Below are 13,731 nucleotides of genomic sequence, written 5' to 3' on the forward strand. Positions count from 1 at the left end.
GAGTGAAAAGGTTATGTACATGCATACATTTTAACTCTGGAAGGTTCTACCAGACCTGGCTTCAGGTTGCTGGTGTGGATAGAAATTGAATAGCTGAGCTTGTGGATTGCAGAGAGGTTTTATTTTTCACTGTATATACTTCAAAATAACTTGAGTTTTACTATCATTATTATTTATGTGTTTTTCTTTATCCTTTTCATATAACTGGAATTGCTGGATCATACAGTAAGTCTATGTTTAATCTTTTGAAGAACTGCCAGACTGTTTTCCAACATGAATGCACCATTTTCATTCCCACCCGCAATGTATGATGGTTCTGGTTTCTCCATATCCTCCCCAACCCTTGTAATTATATGGCATTTTCATTAAAGCTATCCTAATGGGTGTGAGGTGGTATCTCATTGTGGTTTTGATTTGCATTTCCCAAATGACTAATGATGGCAAGCATTTTCTCGTGGGCTTATTGGCAATTTTTACATCTTTCTTAGAGAACTGTCTATTCCTGTCTTTTGCTCATTTTTAATGGGTTATTTGTCTCTCCCTTGAGTTGTAAAAGTTCTTTATAAATTCTAGATGCAAGCCCCTTATCAGATATGTGATTTGCAAATATTTTCTCCTGTTCTTTTGGTTGCCTTTTATTTTCTTGATAGTGTCTTTTGAGGCACAAAAGCTTTTAATTTTGATAAAGTCTTTCTTGTTGCCTGTGCCTTTGGTGTCGTATCTAAGAATCCACTGCCAAATCCGAGGTCATGATTTCCCCAGTGTTCCTTCTAAAAGTTTTATAATATTAGACCTTATATCTTTGACCCATTTTAGTTACTTTATGTAAATTGTGTGAGGTAAGGGTCCAATTTCGTTCTTTTGCATGCGGTTATCTAGTTTTCCCAGCACCACTTGTTGAAGAGACTATTCTTTCCCCACTGAATAGTCTTGGCACTTCTAATAAAAAAACCCAGTTCGCCATAGACATATGGCTTTATTTCTGGACTCTCGGTTCTATTCCATTGATCTCACTGTCTTGATTATCGCTGCCTCGTAATTAGTGTTGAGGTTGGGAAGTGAGTCTTCCTGTTTCTTCTTTTTTCAGGATTTTTCTGGATATTCTGGGTCCCTTGAAATTCCATGTGAATTTTAGAATCACCCCATCAATTTCTACAAAGAAGTCATCTAGCGTTCCGATAGGGAAGATCAATTTAGGGGAGAATAGCCATCATAACACTGTTAAGATGCAATCCATAAATATGAGATATCATTATCTATCTTCATCTATTTCAACAGTGTTCTGTAGTTTTCAGAATATAAGTTTTGCACTTCTTTTGTTAAACTTATTCCTGAGTATTTTATTCTTTCTGATGCTGTTTTAAGTGGAAGTATTTACTTTTGACCTTTTTTTCCTTCCCTATGAAACATGATGAGGCTGTCCGAAGCCTCCCAGACATACATATTGAGTGCTGAGAGATGTCAGGGATGAAATTGCCTAGTACATGCCCATGTCGACAAAAACAAACAAACAAACCCAACACAACAGAAAAACAAACTGAAATAAACCATGAGTCCTTGAACTCAAATGGCTGGGTTCAGAGGCCAGAGTGCTAACCATTACACCATGGAACAATTTTGGTTAAAGAGGCTCTTTCATATGATGCATCATGTTATAAAACTCCATTTCTGAATGAATTTAATCTTATTGACTAGGGTATGGTAACATGAAGTTAAGACAAAGAACATGTCCCTGCCCTTGTGATCTGTGCCCACTATGAGGGATACTCTATACACATGCAACTAATAAAGCCCACCCAGGAAGAGTTTGCATAAACTGCTAAAGACTGAAAATATGGGGGTGCTTGCCTGGCTGGCTCAGTCAGTAGAGTGTGTGACTCTTGATCTCAGGGTTGTGAGTTTGAGCCCCACATTGTGTGCAGAGGTTACTTAAAAATAAAATCTTAATATTTAAAAAAAACCCTGAAAGTATAATGGCAGAGATGAAGTGGAAGGCATAAATAAAATTTAAACCTGTCATTTCTAGGTGAATGGGGTTTGAAGATGCTGGTTGGAAGAAATTGCTGGTCCATGTGTTTTTATATACAAGAGGCAGCTTGTGGAACTAGATCCTCAAAGGAGAGCCTGTTTGTTCTCAACATGATAGTGTAATATAACAGGAAAAAAAAAGAATATGTTTGTCAATGCCCTTAGCAATATGGACCGGGCAAGTCCTGGAAAGTAATTTGCTTTAGGTGGACTTGTGCCTGTTTTGGTCTGTGAACATCATAAGTATACATGGGCTTGGCAGTGAGCATCGTGATTTCCAATAAAGCTTTCTTCCCTGGCGTAATGGTGAGTGTGACTTTGTCATTGGGAAGACAGGTGTTGGGTTCATGTCAGACAAACCTATTATAAGTTAGACAGAATTTGTTTGGAGCCCACGTATCTCCTCAAAGTCATTTCCTGTGTTTTCCAAAACAACAAAATAAAGTGAGCAAACTCTTCTTTTCATTCAGTGGTCATGAAGTTATTAAGAAAGAAATTATTAACTTATTTTTGGTTCAAAATCTCATGGTATGTAAAATAACACTTATTCACCCTCTCACAGAGAGATGCCACTGACACAAAACTGACAATTGTAGAGACCACGTCAGGGAACTCACAGATACTGTTGGGAGACCGTAGACACCAGGCTGAGAACCATCTGCATTTTGGCATCTCCTGTATGTCACATAACCTAACTTTAACGAATAAGCTTCACCACCACTAAACTGTCATTAAACACAAAGTTGCTAAAGAAAAATCACCTGTCAAATATGTCTATGTGAGTCATTAACCTCAATTTTATGAATTACCAAGCCAAAGCGCACCGCGCCTGAAGCTAGGGTTCTAGTCACACCAATTCTTGGAATTGTCTTACCTTTCTCAGAGGGCTCGTGGGTGCAGGCGCAGGTAGGTCCAGCAGAGTGGGCTGGACTCCGGGCTCCTTTAACCAGAGGCTATTGGAACCTCTACTTCCGCCCCTTCTCAACCTTCACCCTAGGGTCTCCACCGAGAAGCCGCCCTTCATTTGTAATATTCTCCCTTTCTTGTTGAAGAAGGAAGCACAGGAGGGGGGCCTGGGGTGCTGAGATGGTTGAGCGTCTGCCTTCGGCTCAGGTCATGATCCCGGGGTCCTGGGATCGAGCCCCGCTTCGGGCTCCCTGCTTGGCCGGGATCCCGCTTCTCCCTCCGCGGCTTGTGCTCTCACTCCGCCAAATACATAAAAAAAAACTTAAAAAAAAAAAAAAAAAAAAAAAAGGAAGCACGGTAAAGGGAAACAGATGCTAGGCAACATTCGTTTTCTGTTAAAACTTAATGAATTTTCGGATGGGTTAGCCTGGTGATGGGTATTGAGGAGGGCACGTTTTGCATGGAGCACTGGGTGTTATGAACAAACAATGAATCATGGAACACTGCACCAAAAACTAATGATGTAATATATGGTGATTAAAATAACAATAAAAATTAAAAAAAAACTTAATGAATTTTCTGAGTTCTTTGTTTTCCTTGTTTATTGCAATTGCCACTTAGAGGTGGCACTTTCCACTTGGGGGTCACAGATACCTCATAAGTAGCATTTTATTTAGGATGCTCTGTTGCTTCTGAAGGACTAACAGATGCAGCAAAGGAAATATACAAGTTTCTTAAAGTATATAAGGTTTTAGTACCTCTCATCACCGCTGTCCTGGACCCCAGGACAAGCCAGCCCAGCGAGGCGGCGTCAGCCCTGTTTCACGAAGACAATGGCTTTACCTAATTTCTTTAGCTGTGTGTGGTGCTTTGCTATCAATACCCGTGTGGATTTGCGACTTGGCGACCATCGCTGTGAGTCGTGACTTTCACCTGCATTTGATCCAAAATTTCCTGGAATTTCCTTTTCTGCGTGGCGAGGACGTCCAGGGCCGGAGAAGAGCCCAGATAACAGGTGCAATTCCAGATGCAGACCCTCCTGCCAACGTTCGTTTTGGGAACGGCTGTCTGGCTAAAGCAGGGCTCTGGTCGCAGCCAAGAGGAAAGGAACACAAAGGGTGGGCTCTTCCTTGCGTAAAAGGAGACCTTTTGGGGACGGTGGGGAAGTAGCTTGTGAAAAGGCTAGTGGAAAACCAGGGTGGACGCGCGCGGAGCCTGTGAGGCGGGCACCCGCAGCCCGTGCCGGGGCTGGTGCGAGCAGAGGTGGCGTCTTCAAAGAAGAGGAGGGCTGCCGTAGTCGGCAGGATTCGAACCTGCGCGGGGAGACCCCAATGGATTTCTAGTCCATCGCCTTAACCACTCGGCCACGACTACGTGCGAGCCGTCGCGCTCCTTAGCTAAGTAGCCTCTTCCGAAGGCCCCAGTCTCTCCCACGAAGTGCCCTCGGACCTCATTCGGGCGAAGAGCGCGCTGCTGTGGCAAAGCGGCCAAGTGGCACTGCCTCCCCCGCCCGGAGGGACGCCTTCCTCCGATGGCCTGCGGGAAGGGGCCAGAGCAGGAGGCCTCCCGGGAGGCCAGCTTCCTGCTGGGCCGCTTCTGACGGGCACCCAGGAGACACCCGGCTCGCCGACACAGGCTCTGGCATTCGCTGCAGAACTGTGAGGGGAGCGCCGATTTGAACAGCTCCTCCAAATGATCATGGATTTTCAAAATTAGTTTTCGGTTGGGTGGGGGCATGGGGTAAGTGCATGATGGGCTAATATTAAGGAGAGAGGACACATGATGTGATGAGCACTGGGTGTTCTAGGCAACTGATGAATCACTAAACTCTACCTCTGAAACTAATAAGACACTATATGTTAACTCAATTGAATTTAAATAAAAATTTTTAAATTAAAAAAGAAAAAATAAGTTTTGAGTAATTCACATAGTGGAAGATCTTGCAGTCTAGTCTTTTAGAAAACTCACAACCATTTGACTTACAAGATTGTTCCACCTATTTCAAAACTTCTTTTTTCTGCATCCATATGCAGGAATAACTATGGAACAGACCTCAAATAAAACAGTTCCCCAAACCTTAAAAATATGAAGATTTATATTACAAATGTTAAAGACTTATGAAACTTCTCTATCTCAGTGTTCTTTCCCAAAATTATTTTTTTTGGGTGGAAAATTTGTCATTAATTTTGCCAATTGCTGACTGACATTGATTATTTGAGAAACAAGTTCAAGGTGAGTGCTTTCACTGTGGAGTGCACTGAACAAGACAGACATTAATCCGAGAACCATTTGAAGCAAATGTCAACTCTTGGGTAACATCATTAAATAAATCAATAAAATGCATTGTTCTGCTATTCACTTGTAAGACTTGATATCTTCAACACTATAGTAAACAAAAACATTAAGTCATAACTCCACAACCCAGAAACCAACACTAGAAACATTTGAAGTATTCCTTCCTTCCTCTCAGTATTCCATATGCAAAAAGTTGGCCTCCTCAAAGGAGCATGTTCATACTACTATGTCGGTGAATATTATATCATAGACATTTCCCCAGAACGATTACAGAATCCTCCCAAATCTCATTTTAGTGGCAGATGAAGCAAAAATACTTAAACATTCATCCATTTTTAATATATTACTTAAACTATCACAATGGGGAAATGCAAAAAGTTTTGTGCAATACATGGTTTTCTTTGTTAAGAATATTTCCCTAGGAGAGGACTTCTCAAACTTCAGTGAGCATCAGAAGCCCCTGGCGGGCTTCCTGTTAAAACAAATTGCTGGATCTCCCCGCTCCCATGCTCCCGGTTCCGATTGTGTCGCTCTGAACTCGGCCGGAGAACTTGCATTTCTCAAGGGACCTCCGATGGTGCACACGCCGCTGGTCGGGGACAATATTTGGATAAAAAACTGCTCAAGGACAATAAAGTTCAAAATAAATTTACCGCGTTAAGTGTTATAAACCCTTTATGAGCCTAAATGGGGGTCTATAGCAAGTGCCATGGTAGTAAGACCAAATAAAAATGACTAGAATACAGTGAGGGAAACATTATTGTCACCTTATCTTAAAGGAAAACAGATGTGAGGGAGTTTTAACTCTCAGAGGAGCATATTCGGGCTCGACCCTGGAGGTCACATTCCTTTTGTATGTGAGATTCTGTCTAAATCTACTAGCGTGTGCCCTGGGAACGCGCTTCCGTTCCTAGAATGCAGAGAGAAGTCCGTGGTGTTAGGGTTTCTGACACTTCCATAAAACGAGATCTGGTCCGAATGCTCCCCTCCTTATCCCAGTCTGGTAAACCAGAGAGTCTCTGACCCCAGAATGGGCCCTAATAATTTGGCTAGAGTTACTCCAACATTTGCGTGTTTTCATCTCCTTTTTGCGCCTCTCTGTGCTGCGCGGGGCCGAGCGCGGGCCTTGGAGACCGCGTGTGCTCGGAGCGCGCCTTTCCCGAGCCGGGAGCCACCTCGCGTCCCCTCCGGTCCCTGAGGGGTCCCCGACCTCCCCGCCCCGGCTTTTGCAGTCGGGACGGAAACTAGGCCCCCGCCTCCCTCTCCGCCCCAGGGCGGTTTTAACGGTTCTTTTGGAAGGGCAAGTTGAATGCCACCGAAGAGGGTCCTGATTTAGATTTTAGCTCCGTAAGTAATCCCACGACCCCCCCATTTCCGTGCCTCTCCCGCTGGCGTTTGCCACCTCGACGTCGTTCAGGGCGCACTTTCAGCCGGGCTCGCCGTCCACAGGTTCGCGAGCACTAGGCGTGACCGTGGGGTCCGCGGATGGCCGCAGGCAGGGGACGAGCCCCAGGGCCCAGGGCACTTGCCGTTCGAGTCTTCTGTCCCGGCTGTTCTGGATTTGCTCGGGTTGCGCTCCTTCGTTCTCCAGGGAGAGCCCGGACCTTCCACGGGCGACACTCCACGCGTCCCCCAGGGGTTCACCGCAGCTGCGGGGCGGCGGCGAGCAGGTAGTCGTGGCCGAGTGGTTAAGGCGATGGACTTGAAATCCATTGGGGTTTCCCCGCGCAGGTTCGAATCCTGCCGACTACGCTTTTGCCAGGAACCAACCCAAGTTCCCACAACCCAGATTGTTCCCCCAACGCGTATCCTCCACCTGCACCTGCAGATACGGATGGCGCACGCCTTCCCCTGTCCGAAGACGCTACTTTCTCAAGTGCGGGAGTCACCCTTCAAAATTGGGAAGCTACGCAGGGCAGTTCACCTGACTTCATTAGATGCCTCAGATCACACATTCCAGCCCCTGGGCTCCAATAGCACGCTGGTACTCCCTGTGACCACTCTCCACTCATGGGGAGGTAAGGATTCATAAAAAGTAGTGACACTAACGGGTAATTTTATTGAACACTTTGTGCCAAGAAGATAGGAGTTAAGCAGGAACCCCATGATAGTTGATTTCCAATGCTGCACAATGAGACGGTATTGACCGAGGACTTCCAGACAGGCTTATGAACTGAGGTTTTCATAAGTTCCTTAGGAGACACTCCTCAAATTGTCAAGTTGTTGTTAGCAGACTCAGGGTTAGACGTGTTAGTATCCCAAAATAATAGATAACAGGTCTTATTTTTCAAGCCTTTACTACACACCACATTCCAAAGACTTTACACGTCTTATTATTTGTAGATCTTTACAACATTTGTATTTTACAGACCACAGGGTCCCCAGAGATCCAACCATAAATGATTGAAGTCTCAGAACTAGGAAGCAGGAGGACGGAGCTTAAAGGTCGCTTGGTTTTGGCTCTGCACCCCCCCCCCCGAAACAGTTGTCAGTGGGCTTCTGTCTGTGCTGGGGATTTCTGCCACCATCTGCCTCCATCACTGGGTTGGTTCACTGTTCTGGATTCATCCTCTGGTGATAAAGCCATGAAAGTGGTGCCATGTAAGGTTCTGGATTTAGGCTGGCACAGAATACTGCTGCCCCTGAGTGTTTAGTGCTTGTGTTACCTTTGACGCAGGGAGTATCACTCATCAGTACATGGGCGTTTGCCTATTTTTGAGCAGAGGTTTCTTAACAGTTTATAAAGAATTTCCCACGCAGTAGACCTTTTCAGCTCCTGAACACCAGAGCTGATACTGGAAAAGACTTTTTCAGCCAACAGGATTTGGATGTAGAGTCTAAGACTGATTTGAGAGAAAGGGAAGAGCTATTTTGGCCCCAGATATGGAGAGAAATTGGAATTAAGCCGCATATATATATTGGAAGGGAGTGAGATTTTTAAAATGCTACAAAGCATCAACCCACATATTTCTTAGAAAGAATTAATGCTTCAGTTCTTCTGCGTAGAAACCCCAGAGCAGATTCTTTTGTCCCCACTTCCTACTTCCTATAACACTTTCAAGGGATAAAAGTATTTCTGTGGGCTTCACAAATGATTGGAAGAGACAAATTGTGGGTTAAGAGGCTTACGAGTGCTTGTCCAGAAGAAAGAAATATGGATGCGAACTTATAAGTGAGGAAGAAGAGGTGGCAAGGACGGGGCAGTGGGGGGAGAAGGTGACCACAAACAGAGGGGGAAAAACACTGGATATTTCCTTGTAAAATTATGTGACTTTGAAGATAAAGAAATAATTATTTAGGGAGTCACTAAAGAAATCACTTCACTGCTAAGGGGAAGAATCATACTGGAAACAGCATTCCCTAGAATAATATTCAATGGTATGAGGAAGTAGGGAAAAATACTTACAAGATACTTAGGGAAACATAATGTAAGTCAAAGATTTTACATCCAGCTCAGATGTATTTGGTGTCAAAGAAAGTGTATTTACCGCAGAAAGTATTAGGCAACATTTAAAAGGAGTAGATCCACACATAACTATATAGATGAATCTAAAAAAAAAAAGGGGAAATTTCAGGAGCAGAATGAGATATATAGCAAAATGCCATATGGAAAATAAAATTAAATACACAAAAATACTGACATCTGCTTTGCAGAAACAAATTCTAGTAAAAATGTAAACATTAGATACTTTAAAAAAAAGACCTATATTCGAGAGAGAAAGGAAGAACATGAGTGGGGGGGCAGAGGGAGAAGCAGATGGGGGGGTCTGACATGGGGCTGGATCCAAGGACCCTGGGATCATGATCTGAGCTTAACTAACTGAGCCACCCAGGCGCCCTATGTTAGATACTTTTAAAGTTAACTTTGTGGGAGAGATTAGAGGGACACCATTAGAGAGGTAAAAAAATCAATCAATTAAGATATGGTCTTTACAGGGGCGCCTGGGTGGCTCAGTCAGTTAAACGGCTGCCTTCGGCTCAGGTCACGATCCCAGGGTCCTGGGATCGAGCCCTGCATCGGGCTCCTTGCTCAGTGGAGAGCCTGCTTCTCCCTCTCCCTCTGCCTGCCTCTCTGCCTACTTGTGCTCTCTATCTCTCTGTCAAATAAATAAAATCTTAAAAAAAAAAAGATATGGTCTTTACAGATACTAATTTACATGTGGGATAGTCTAAAAATCTGACAGGTGTTTAAAATCCCTGTAATCTTTGAGACATAATTAAAGAATCTATATATATCATTTGACCTCTTTTAAATGGATAAAAGTTAGAATGACAGAAACTTCAGAGTATCAATAGAGTTGTAGGGATGTCAATGCTTGCGAACTGATGGTTGGAAACTATGGAGTTATTTTGGAAACAAATCTGGCACCATTTAATTAAATAAAAGATAAACATACCACAGGATCCAACTTTTCTGTCTCGTGCTAAATATCCCACAAGTCTATAGGAAGATATCTATGAATATGTTCAGTGTAGTCGTGTCTACACTGGTGGGATTTTTAATCAATCTGTTTGTCTAGGACTTGGTGAGTTGATTAAACCGGGTGGATGCACACAATGAAGGATGAAACAGGGAGAAGAAGTTACAAATTAAATGTAAAAACTATGTGTGCAACACTGTACTGCTCATATAAAATAACAAAACACATGCAAACAGAGCTCCATATTTCACAAGAAAACATTCAAACAAAAAATTACAGAATCAGGGGGGAAGGAGGTGAAGGGGGGGAAGTTACATAGTAAATAGTAGAATAGTTGCTACTGGACTTCGAAGATATAGAATGTTATATTGTGAAAGGGAAATATCAATCGGTCAAGTAAAAGAAAGAGCTGTATATGGACCAATAATGGTAACGTGCTTTGAATTGTGGGACATAATTAATTCAAATGCCTGCTCTGGATTCTGAAAACAGATTGCAGCTCTCTGACAGTATGTGGACCATGTCAATGCCTCCAGCCAGACTACCAGGAACATCCCTGTGGTTGGGCAGGCTGGGCTTATTATCCACTGCGGTGAGGAGAACACACACTGGAGGAATCATGAGGTGTTTATGGAGGAGGATGTTAGAAAGAACCTATTCTAGGATTTGGGCTCTGGTTGGGTGCTTTGGGTGACAGTCCAAAGTAGCAGGGTTCTGATCTGGATTAGAACTGTCAGAAAGCAGAGCTATTCTATCACTGGGTATCTCAATTGATCTTATTTATAAGGAAGTAGACTAGAATGAAGGTAAAGTGGTAAGGAGTGGCAGTCACTTGTTTTACTGAGAGAGAAGTTTGGTGTTTTGTGGGTGGCCACAGTGACCTGGGCTTTGCTTAACTTCGACAAAGTTGTGATGCCACCTGTTGGTCTCACTTTACCATGGTCTCAGAGGAACCATGTCTGATGTTGGTATTCTGTGAGATTATGCTCAGTAGGAGAATCACATGGCGTGGCTTGAATGACAGGCCAGCTTCCGGATGCTGTAAGTTGCTTTCTTCCCCGGTCTTTCTTCCTCTATAGCAGCACTTCTCTGCTGATGAAATTCTTGTTTCCTTCTTAGTTTCAAAATTGAAATTCAACATATCGAAGTTCTTTTGGGATAGGAATGAGGAATATTGATTTTGACCAAAGTCTTTGAGTTCCATTTCACAACAGATTAACATCTAACATGTGGGTAACGAGGGACATTAAAACAACCTCAAATAGGGCCACTTGCATGGTGTGAGATGGACAAACTTTGAGAGGATCAAAGATCACTGGCATGATTAATTCCATTTTGGGACAACCTGTATACCAGAAATCCCTGTATCAGCCCTGTACCCTCACCTGGTAGGAGGGCTTACTTAGTTTGCAGACAATAAAATGATCTACTCATAGAATGTCCTAGGAAACAGATATTACAAGGCCGTCATTGTAGATGGCAACACTCTTGATGGGAGAGCATTACAAAAATGACCCTGATCACACTTGAAAACTTCATCAGCAATATACAGTGAGTGATTGATATCAACTGCGGGCAAACTGCATTTTTACTTGCTCTGGATATACACTCATCTACTTCATTCATGCCTTCCTTCTTAAATATGGCTGGGTCTTCTCATGCTTTATCAGAAAAAAACAAAAAGGAAAAGAATCTTCACAATCCTTCCTCCCCTCTTCATAATAATCTGATTAATCCATATGGCTATAGGTTTTAATGAACCATGGTGACCAGTTTTTTATGTAGAGAGAATATCTACTGACCATATCTTCTTTAAATGTTCTGGTTTGGGGTATGCCTGGGTGGCTCAATCAGTTAAGCGTCGGCCCTCGGCTCAGGTCATGATCCCAGGGTCCTGGGATCGAGTCCTGCATTCAGCTCCTTGCTCAGAGAGGGAGCCTGCTGTTCCCCCTGCTTGTGTCCTCTCTCTCTGATAAATAAATTAATAAAATCTTTAAAAAACTAAAATAAATTTTCTGGTTTTGAGTCATATGTACAATTTTCTGATAACAAAATGTGTACAATAAAGACTTAGGGTTTCACTGTTGCAGAGTTGAGACACTTTTTGCATTTTTGTCTGAAAAAGAAAATATGTATCTAGGAATATAAAAAAGAATAATGCAAACTTCAATTTTGACCAAATGAAGAGCAATCTATATACATGAATGATGAGTATGAAGAGTAGATTGCATTTACCCTGAAGGTCAAAGGGGTGTGATAATGTTAGGAGTTAATTGGACTACTTAGGTAGTCAGGGCCAGGGTCTCCAACAAGAAAGCAAAAAATCCAGGACAGCTAACACAAAACTGCACTAGCATCCTGCTTTACAACTTAGAAAAGACCACAATAGCATCCTAACAGCCTCTGCAGGAGTGACTTTTGCAAAACACCCTGAATCAAAACAATGAACCATAAAACATTGGTTACAATCACAGGCTGAGGCAGTTAGTCTCCAAATGTCAGCCCAAAAGACCATCAACATGTGAACAATAACCTGATAGGTAAACAGGTGCATGATCAAAGCTCTGATTGCAGCCAATCCACAGGGGGCCCACACTCAGGATGCTCAAGATAGTTCTGCAAAAGAGCTTATAAAAACCCTCAGATTTAAACCCCAAAATGGCAACCCTTTTCGGTCCCCTCCATCTCTAAGAGCTTTGTACTATCGCTCAATAAAATTTGCTTTGCTGCCCACCACTCTTCATCTGGTCTGCCTCTTTATTCTTTGAAGCAGCATGACCAAGAACCGCGGGCACTAAGGAAACAAAAATCCTGTAACAATAAAACCCTAATTAGTATTTTCCCAGGATAGTACTTGCAAAAACTCCAGAAGTGCACAGTATTCTACAGTTAGTGGCTCACTGTGTGGGAGAAAACCACAGATCTCTGGTTTTAAACAATGGAGTGTGTCCACATGTAGTGGCAGAAACTTCATGCAACTCATTTATTACGAAGGAGAATCTGGAAATAAATGTTTGATTAAACAGTTTACACAAAGGGGCAATATGAGAAGAAGCCAACAGTGAATAAGACCAGTATATGGGGGGAGAATTTGCAGTGTGAGCACACTTGGAGTTAGTGATATGTGTTGGTTGTGAGGGGAGAAAAAAATTGCCTAATAACAATCTCATACACATCTGGAATCATAATGAGACCATTTGTTGGGATGGAATCTTCCCAGCCCTTAGTGAAATGTCTGCAAATTTCAAAGCCAGGAGAAAAACAGGCTCACTTCATCTAATAAAAAATTAAAGGCCTATGCAAAATAGTACAAGAGCAAGTGAAAAAAGGAAACTTCTACAAATAATGTAATTAGCAAAGAAACAGCAGTAATTACTAATTTTTGATGAGAAAGAGGGTTGTTTGGTATTCTATCGGTGGCACAATGACCAGATGAACATTGCAGTGAAAATATTATTGTGGATGTCCCCTTAATTTTTACTTCAAAATAGGTTAAGTCTGTAGATATTTTTGAAATGCAAAAAATGAGTCTTATATGCCCCTGTACTTAGAGTCACCCAATTTAAGTACATTTGGTTCGTGTGCGTGTAGTGTCTGTCTGTATTTTATATATATAAACTAGGTTCAGTGGCCATAGGGGGCGAGGAGGGGGCAGAAACTGCAGCTAGACGCCAGGCTAGAAGAGAAATTTGCTATTAACTGTATGTATATTCTCCAATACCAATAGAATTATTTATTTCCCATGTTTGAAATATCCAAAACATTCATTCTAATGTGCACAGAAAATGAATGTCATATAAGTGGATTGTTGCTTTTTATTAGAGTTGGTTTTCCAGTGGCTGCAGAGTGCAAGGCTTTTGCTGTTTCCCTACTGTATTTACTTTTGTTGCTTCTTTTCTTCCTTATAGAATAAACTCCATAAAGCCAGAATGAAATTCTATTCCTTCTTCCTCACCCGATTTCAGACGTGTCAGGACTTGCAGAAACTCGTAGGAGACACCAGGGGCAGAACTGACTTTGGTCAGTCAGATGAAAAGCCCTTTCCCAGGAAAAACCCGAAAAGGAGACTAAAACATATGGC

The 13,731-nt window shown here is 42.6% G+C and overlaps 2 non-coding genes across 2 annotated transcripts; one reads left to right on the forward strand and one right to left on the reverse strand.

Moving 5' to 3' along the window:
- Positions 1-4,226: 4,226 nt before the first annotated feature.
- Positions 4,227-4,308, reverse strand: TRNAS-AGA (transfer RNA serine (anticodon AGA)). The gene has a single exon. It is a non-coding gene; the product is annotated as a tRNA-Ser (tRNA).
- A 2,591-nt stretch (positions 4,309-6,899) lies between these two features.
- TRNAS-UGA (transfer RNA serine (anticodon UGA)) lies at positions 6,900-6,981 on the forward strand. The gene has a single exon. It is a non-coding gene; the product is annotated as a tRNA-Ser (tRNA).
- The last annotated feature ends 6,750 nt before the right edge of the window (positions 6,982-13,731 follow it).

This window comes from Callorhinus ursinus, unplaced genomic scaffold (assembly GCF_003265705.2).
Source record: "Callorhinus ursinus isolate GAN/ISIS: 27379988/994484 unplaced genomic scaffold, GSC_fseal_2.0 scaffold129, whole genome shotgun sequence".
Classification (NCBI taxonomy): Eukaryota; Metazoa; Chordata; class Mammalia; order Carnivora; family Otariidae; genus Callorhinus; species Callorhinus ursinus.